Consider the following 8,083-nt stretch of genomic DNA (forward strand, 5'->3'; position numbering starts at 1 on the left):
CTGTAATTGATGATGATGATGATAAGTCAATTTTTTATCAGAATTTCATTTATCACGTTTATTTATTTAAAATTAATTTGTTTTAACTTAATCAATTATTTATTACGATCAATCGTATCGATTGTTATTAAAGTTATACTAGAAAGTATTACATATGTACATATGTAATTTTCATATATTTAGTATTTTAACTTTATCTAAATGTATTTATTCAATTTCAAACAAGACTATTGCAAAAAGATGTTGTAGTTTACACTTTTTATAAAATAAAGTAAAAAAAAATGGGCTCAACCGGGATTTGAACCCGGGACCTCTCGCACCCAAAGCGAGAATCATACCCCTAGACCATTGAGCCACCTGTGCACCGAATCAATAATAAATGTTAATTTCCAAAATGGAAAATATGATTCGACACGTTTATTGCACACACAGCAGTTGTGAAACGTCACGGTTGTGTGTACATACATAATGGAATTATAAATATGTATGTATTTGTTCATATCAGTCGATTGTTATCGCATTAAAACAAAATCTTATCGGTAAAGTACAGATAGATATAGGCTTATATCTTTTGACGTAAAACTACTCTATTCGTGAAGATAAATTCAAGATTAATTCTAGCATAGTAATTATAATTAATCCGGTGATTTGCAGTCAGTTTTTAGTATTGATATAACGACTACACATTGTTGATTCCAATGATACCGACAAAGCGTACCATAAAATGGTGATAACGATCAGTTAAATGATCTTTTTAAAAAAAAAACTTTACTATTAAAGCATGTGTGTATGCATTTAAACACAAATCCACTTTTCACGTGGAATCTATGAGATGCGGAGCGTGCAACAGCACCGGCACGCAAGAAAGCCGGAAAGAAAGATGATTCCGGTTCAGAAAATCCGGGTTTTTTTGTGTTATTCAGCCGGTTTCAGGAAGTCATCTCACAATCAGATTGCGGCGACAGAAACGGCAATTTCTGTCAAGCGCGTTTTGTGAGGGTGAAAGTCCTCGACTCGCCGGGAGATGGATTCGGAATGGCCGGAATCCTCACAAACCGACACAAACCGGCCATTGGTATTCAACCTGGACGAACCACCCCTGCCCGGTGATTGATCGTCAGCCCTGGGGGTTGGCACGTCAACGCAGACATGTTCCGGAAACGGAACACAGCCGCAAACATCTGGACGTCTATCGGCTTCACCGCAGACAACTGTGTACTCTTTTTTTTTAATGGTGTGAAAGCCTATTGATTCTAACCCAGTTTCGGAACCCTTTGGACTAATTACGATACTGATATATGTATTTGATATTTTCCAGACTCACTGTGGATGTCAAATTTGTAATAAAACCGTGCGCTAGAAAAATATGGCTTCACTTTTAGCAACACGACATCCTGTCACCCGCTTGGACTCTTCTTCCCATACCATTTTTATCGCATAACAATATGAAATGTATCAATCAAGTATTGTATCCACGAGAAATTAGAATTTTTAAAATTTAATTTACAATTAACTTGTATACAGTATCAATGTCATGCTTTTGTCTTCATTATTGTATTCTGACATTTCACATATGCGTTAAATATGTACAAACATATATTTACATACATACATACATATATATATTCATGTCATTTTGTCATCATATTTTTCTTAAAATTTCACTCATCGAAGTATATATTAAGAAAAAATAAGAGTTTTTTTTTATCGTTTTGCACATGTAAAAAACGTTAGCACGCTTAAATTATGCCAGGCCAAGGTTCACCTCCTGTTGTATTTTCGGTGATATATTTTTAAAGCTTTTATTATGCTTTAATCTGTGCGCCCTTTGTCTCATATATTTTTGCCTAAAATTTCTTTTAACATTGATATTTTGGATGTCGTGATGGAAAAAATCATCGTAGTAACCCGTAGAAACTTTGGACAGGTGATTCTTATATTTAATGAAATGTAGGAGAAGCCAAAATAATAATATCGGACTAATTACAAATGATATATAACACACCCATTTACAGCTGGATTCTACCTAGATATGCGGTGTATGATTATGTGTGTCTAAAGGAGAAATTAACACTAAAATATGAAAAGATGGTTTTTAAAAAACTTTTTTTACTAATTTATTTTATTTTATGGTTTTCGGAGTTTTTTTTTTTCATTTCAATATCTGGAATAAAAATTACACCAATATATTATTTTATTTAATCTCTTAGTGAATTGGAAACTTGTGTGAGAAAGTGTATAAAAGCTTGTTTGTAATATTAAGAAAATATGAGATGAGAGTAAATGTGAGTGAAAAATGTTACTGTTTAACTTGTAAGTTGTGAAGGGGCGGTAGAAAGACTCATATTGATGGCGAGCTGTCATCGCTTCGATTTGACACAAGACTCCAGTGTAAATTTTAATGAGTTCGTTAATGATTTAACTTCTCTACCTTTATGTCGAATGTACTTTGTGCGTGTACTTCAATGTTACATATAATAATCCCCATTTGTCGGTAAGATATTAAAGCGACTAAAAGAGTGGAAGTAGTTCAAAATCAGATCACAATTATTTGATGGGCAGGAATCTCACTGAACTAACAGAGTGAAGCTAATAAAAAGCTTGTAAAAATCAGCTGATAACTAAAAATAATTGTATGTGATGTATGTATATAAGCTTATTGTAAAAAACTAAATGTATGTAAGCTTATTGTCAATCATATTAACAGTTAGATACAACATAACTTCTTATTGAATACTTATCTCGCAGATAAAACTCCGTGAAGAGATATACTTTTAGCCGTGAAATGTCAGATCTGACATATTTGGCCAAAAATCAATATATATCGTGTATCACATTACATGAAGCTAGACGCCAAATTTGAAATTTATATATACATATGAGAGTTAAAACTATAAATATTTAAATATTAGAGATAACGAGAACCTATAGAGCAAATTTTATAAAATTTAGAGTGAATTATAGGCGTTTAAACAATTCAAATCTGAAATGGCCATATCAAGGCGAAAAGGTTGAAGATAGTTTATGGTAGCTTGCCGTACCGTCATAGACGTCACCGTACCCGAGATTCTGGATATTTGATACGCATTGTATACGATATTTTATCTCCAACGTAATGGCAGAAGATACATTAACGTATATTGATGACCAAAATGAGCAATATGGCAAAGTATGAAAACGATCGGATAAGAGATAAGAGATATAAAAAATGACCGCTAACACGAAAACCATGTGATCTGTATAAGTGGTAAGTAAAAAAGCAAGTGGATTTAAGGTGTATGTAGATCAATGCTGAATATCTGCTATACCAGGCTTTACAACGACACTATCGTTAACGATGTATTACATATTTAACGATTATTATTACGATAAATAATAATATTATTATAATAATATTATAACGATTTATGTGATTTCTGGTGTATAGAATTCGTTTGGTCTGCTGCCACTAGAATATCACTTTATCGAGGAACAGTTAATATTTGCTTCATGATATTGTTTGAATAATCGTTAAATTAATATATCAATGCCAATGAAAATTAATATTATTTTTCAAATATTACACAAATCTATTATATTATATAATGTATCAACAAAACATAATATGATTACATTATTGAATTCTGCGAACTTATTATTTTCACGTATGAATACACAAATAATTTAATCCAAAAATACCTCAATAATTGAGATCAGCCTAATCATATCGCTAACAATAGCTATTCATTCCCGTGATTAATTTTCATCATTTCCTTCAATAATAAAGTGTACGCATATATATATATATATATTGCGTACCGTTTTTTTTTTACATTATGTATTATATTCTATGGAATATTCCCGTATTATATATTTCTACACAAAAGATCCCCCGCATATTACGACCACACATACGTATCTCCTATCTTATTTTGCAATCTTGCAAATTACTAATTTTTTTTATTGATGATAATATTTAATTTGGCCGCAATATTATACGAGGCTGAATTATTGTTTATATTTGAACAGTTTGCCTAATATTCGATTGAGTTTACCCGTAACGTCGATGTTTACTTATTAATACCAGGCCGAGTTTGCCGAGAACTTGAAGTGAACGCGAAATCGTCTAGCGAGTTAGCATTTATGTATGTGTCAAGTTTGCATTGATTAACGAGAACGTCGGTTAAGTGTTTTGTTTGCCTAACAACATATTTGCCTGAACTCGTCATTTAATTTTCCGAGTTCAATGAAAGAGCAAAATTTTCCAAAGAAAAACCCACCTTCGTGTATTTATAAGCGATTCAGTCTCAAAATTGCTCCACTCACTGGTTGTTTTATTCTGTTGACTTTTTTTTATATTTTTATTGCATACTACGGCGCTGTTTATATTTGTTCAGTAAATAAACGTTTAATATCTGACGAATGATTAAAGATGTCTTTCGGAATTTTTCACGCGGAAGGAAAATGTTGAAACGTTCTTTTTCTTCTTTCTCGCTTGCTCAATGTTGAGCGTCGTGGTCATTTGAATTTCATTTGATTTGAATGACGATCTGCCTTCAATTTTTTCGGTTCTGTGCCAATAAAGGCAGCTTTAAGGGACGATCCCGCCAGTTCCTTGATTTGGTCAGACCATCTATTGGGAGATCCTCTCGCTTGCCTTCCTTCTAGCGTTCCGGTGACTTCCTGTGAATTCTGGTTAGCCTCTCCAGACTCTCCACATTCTGGCTGGCTATATGGCCAAAGTAAGAAAGAACCCTTTGCCTACATATTGTGGAGAATTTCTGAGACTGCCAGCTCTTTGAGGATGGAGATATACATACATGCGTCTTGCACCACATTTCAAATCTACATATCTATGATGTCCTTTTCTCTCTTTTTCAGGGTCCACGTCTCGACTCCATACAATGCAATGGGGAAGATCAGAGGTCGCACCAGACGGATTTTCGTTCTTTTCATAATAGAGCGGCTCTTCCATATTTTTACCAGGCTGACCACCACCGTTTTCACCATTCCTATTATTCTGCGAATTTTCGATTGGCATCCTCCTTCCCTTGAGATCAAGGCACCTACATAGGTAGATAAAGTCGTCGAATACCTCATAGTTTTTAAAATGGTTGGATTAGAGTCTCAAATCTGTTAACGAATAGGATTTTTGTTTATCTCTAGACTCGGGTTTCTACTTACTATCTCTATTTTACGAAATAGTTCAGCCATTTCATCCTCATTGCTGGCCATTAACGTCGTGTCGTCTGCAAACCTTACGTTTTAGAAATCTTTCTGCCGCCTATTGTTATTCCACCTTCCCATTCGTCGAATATTCTTCACATTATGTATTAAAATATATATACATATTAAAAAGATCAGGAGTATGTACATACATATATTATATGTATGTACATACATATATTATATGTATAAACATTATGAATTCGTGGTATTAGTTGACTTGGGACTCCCATCTCTTCTAAGACCTCCCATAGACGGTTAACTGACAGAGTCGATAGCTTTTGTGTAATCTATGAAACAAAGTATTACGGGAACCTAGAATTCTCCAAAGGAGGTAATAAATATGCTAATTCAATGGAAGTAAAATTTATTATTGTAAATAAAATATTTTTTTATTAATTATCCTTTCTCAAATAATATAAATTATAATATCGCTCGCCGTACTATATATAATAGTCGTTTCGATTAAACATACATATGTATGTACGTCACAGCTAAACCACTATCAAAACGTATATACAATATCACAAAAAAATAAAAACCTTCTATACTGATCGCTACTAATGTTTCCTTTAGGCTGAGAATTTACCGCCATATATTGAAATTTTATTTAAGTAATTAATTTTTCTATCCGTGTTTTATAGTGTTTATATGTAGGTAGGTAGATAGTTTTTACCATTTCTTTTTCATTAAACATTTAAATATAAATATAAAATTAAATATATTTAAAAGTTATTTGAAAAAAATTCGACAGCGTACGGATCGAACCGACATATTTCTCTATTTTTTATTTATTTAATAACTTAATATGCCAACACCTATGCAATGATATTTCATCGGGTACAACACCAGTAAATTATAATTATGATTTAAAATATTAGTCGTATGTTTAAAATTTGCTCTCGTGTGCCACTGCCTTTGGTAAATCCAACTTACTCTTCCAGATTATCCCAGTCAAGGTAATGCAAATTAGTGGACAGGTAAAATCAACAACTCAAAAATACTTCAATTCAGTATTAACAATAATATATGTATTACGAATGTAAGGGTTGGTGGGGTGAGTGTTCGCAAATCTCATATAACTTTATTGTTTTCTTTGCGTATAAATAAATCTCGACCTTGGAAAATTCTCGACGAAACGTTTTTCTTTCTCATTTTCCTGCCCGGGGTATTAGTCATTTTGAATGTGTGTTAGATTTATGGCCTGGCATTCTCGCGAGATTTGTAATAATTCAACTTGTTTTGGACGAGAGTTGATAGAATAAAATTCCACACATTCAGCGAACCACACTCGACTTTTCCAGTATGCAAATTGTTTTTTTAACTGTATATAAGAGTGAGATGGTGTGTGATATTCAAATTTACTGTAATTCAGAAACGAAAAGGATCATTTTATTTGAAAACGACCGTTGATCCATTTTCCCTCCTTCTGGTCACGTACGACACTGCAGTGCATACGAGTTTACTGCACTCAAACATATCATCACGTTCCCCCAGAGAGCTTTTTAAAGCTCCAGCAAATATTTTCAGAAAGTTTCAGCGACCGTCTGCCGCCTGTAAAATATAGTTTATCGCATATATAAAGAAAATTTTCACACAATGACATACGCTCTTAATTTAGAAAACATTTTCTTAAAATTAAAATATTAAGCATGCTTATACGAAGCATGATGGAATACTTTCAATAAAGATACAATCTTCGAACAATATAAAGCGTTTAGGGCATACTTATAGTTCGAAAAAAATTATAATATGTAATCACGCATAAGCTCGATGTAAACGTGAAAAATTCGTCTCGTATTCAAATGAGACTAAGGAATTTTCAATAGGAAAAGAACGTTTGGAAAACTTCATGAAATTTTCAGATACGATACAAATGCTATATGTAGTAGTAGTAGTAGTAGTAGTAGTAGGAGGAGGAGGCGAAAACGATCGTTACCGTATGTTGTTAGATTTAGTACCGGCTCTCTTGGAGCTGAAAACGTTCTTCAATTTTGCTGGGCTGGTCACGTAACTGGAAACGAATTTATTTTTCCTAATTAATATTTTTTGTAGGCGATGTATGGGGCGCATTAGTGTGTGTATGTATGTTCGAATCACGCTAGTCAGCCAAGCGAACAAGGGCTTGACGTATGATTACCGAAAGGAAATGTACATTCTTGTGAGGAAAATAAGAAAAATATATAATTCAGAGTGACCAACAGACAACTTTTTATAATATTTTCAATTAGCATTAGTATACGTATCTTTTGGCCCAAGTTTAATATATATATATTGGTTTTGTTCTATTTGTGGCATGTATCAAAACTAATATTTCATCAATTGGATAGACAAACATTCGTCTTCGATTATAAAATAATTGTATATGTACGGGAGGAATATTATACAGTACGCTTAAAAGATTTATTTGGAATCATCTTGAAGATTCAATTATATTATATTAGGTTTATTTTTCCGTAATTTCCAGGAAGGTTTAAGTGAGTATTAAATTAAACTTAAATTTCTTATTAGAAAACTTTGTAGAGTTGCTTTAGAATATTGATAAAGCCTATCTATCGGTTCTTCAGGAAGAAATAAAAATATCCTATTGTGATATTACTGCCTGTCCAAAATTTGTAATCTGATTTTGAACCACTTCCACTCTTCAAGTCACTTTAATATCTTATCTTGAAGCTATAAAAGTTTAATCATTAACGAACTCATTAAAATTTAAGTCGAAATCTTGTATCAGATCGGAGCAATGACAGCTGGCTATCCAAACGCGGCTTTCAACCACCCCTTCACAACTCACGTAGACAGTGTCTAAACATTTTTTTTTCATTCTTATTTGTTTTATACTTATTCGAGAAATAGTCTATTTTTCTTTAATTTTTTTCTA

At 32.7% G+C, this 8,083-nt stretch overlaps 1 non-coding gene across 1 annotated transcript; it reads right to left on the reverse strand.

Annotated features, from left to right (window-relative positions):
• Positions 1–283: 283 nt before the first annotated feature.
• TRNAP-UGG (transfer RNA proline (anticodon UGG)) lies at positions 284–355 on the reverse strand. The gene has a single exon. It is a non-coding gene; the product is annotated as a tRNA-Pro (tRNA).
• Positions 356–8,083: the final 7,728 nt, after the last annotated feature.

Source organism: Arctopsyche grandis, chromosome 11 (genome assembly GCF_051622035.1).
Source record: "Arctopsyche grandis isolate Sample6627 chromosome 11, ASM5162203v2, whole genome shotgun sequence".
Lineage (NCBI taxonomy): Eukaryota > Metazoa > Arthropoda > Insecta > Trichoptera > Hydropsychidae > Arctopsyche > Arctopsyche grandis.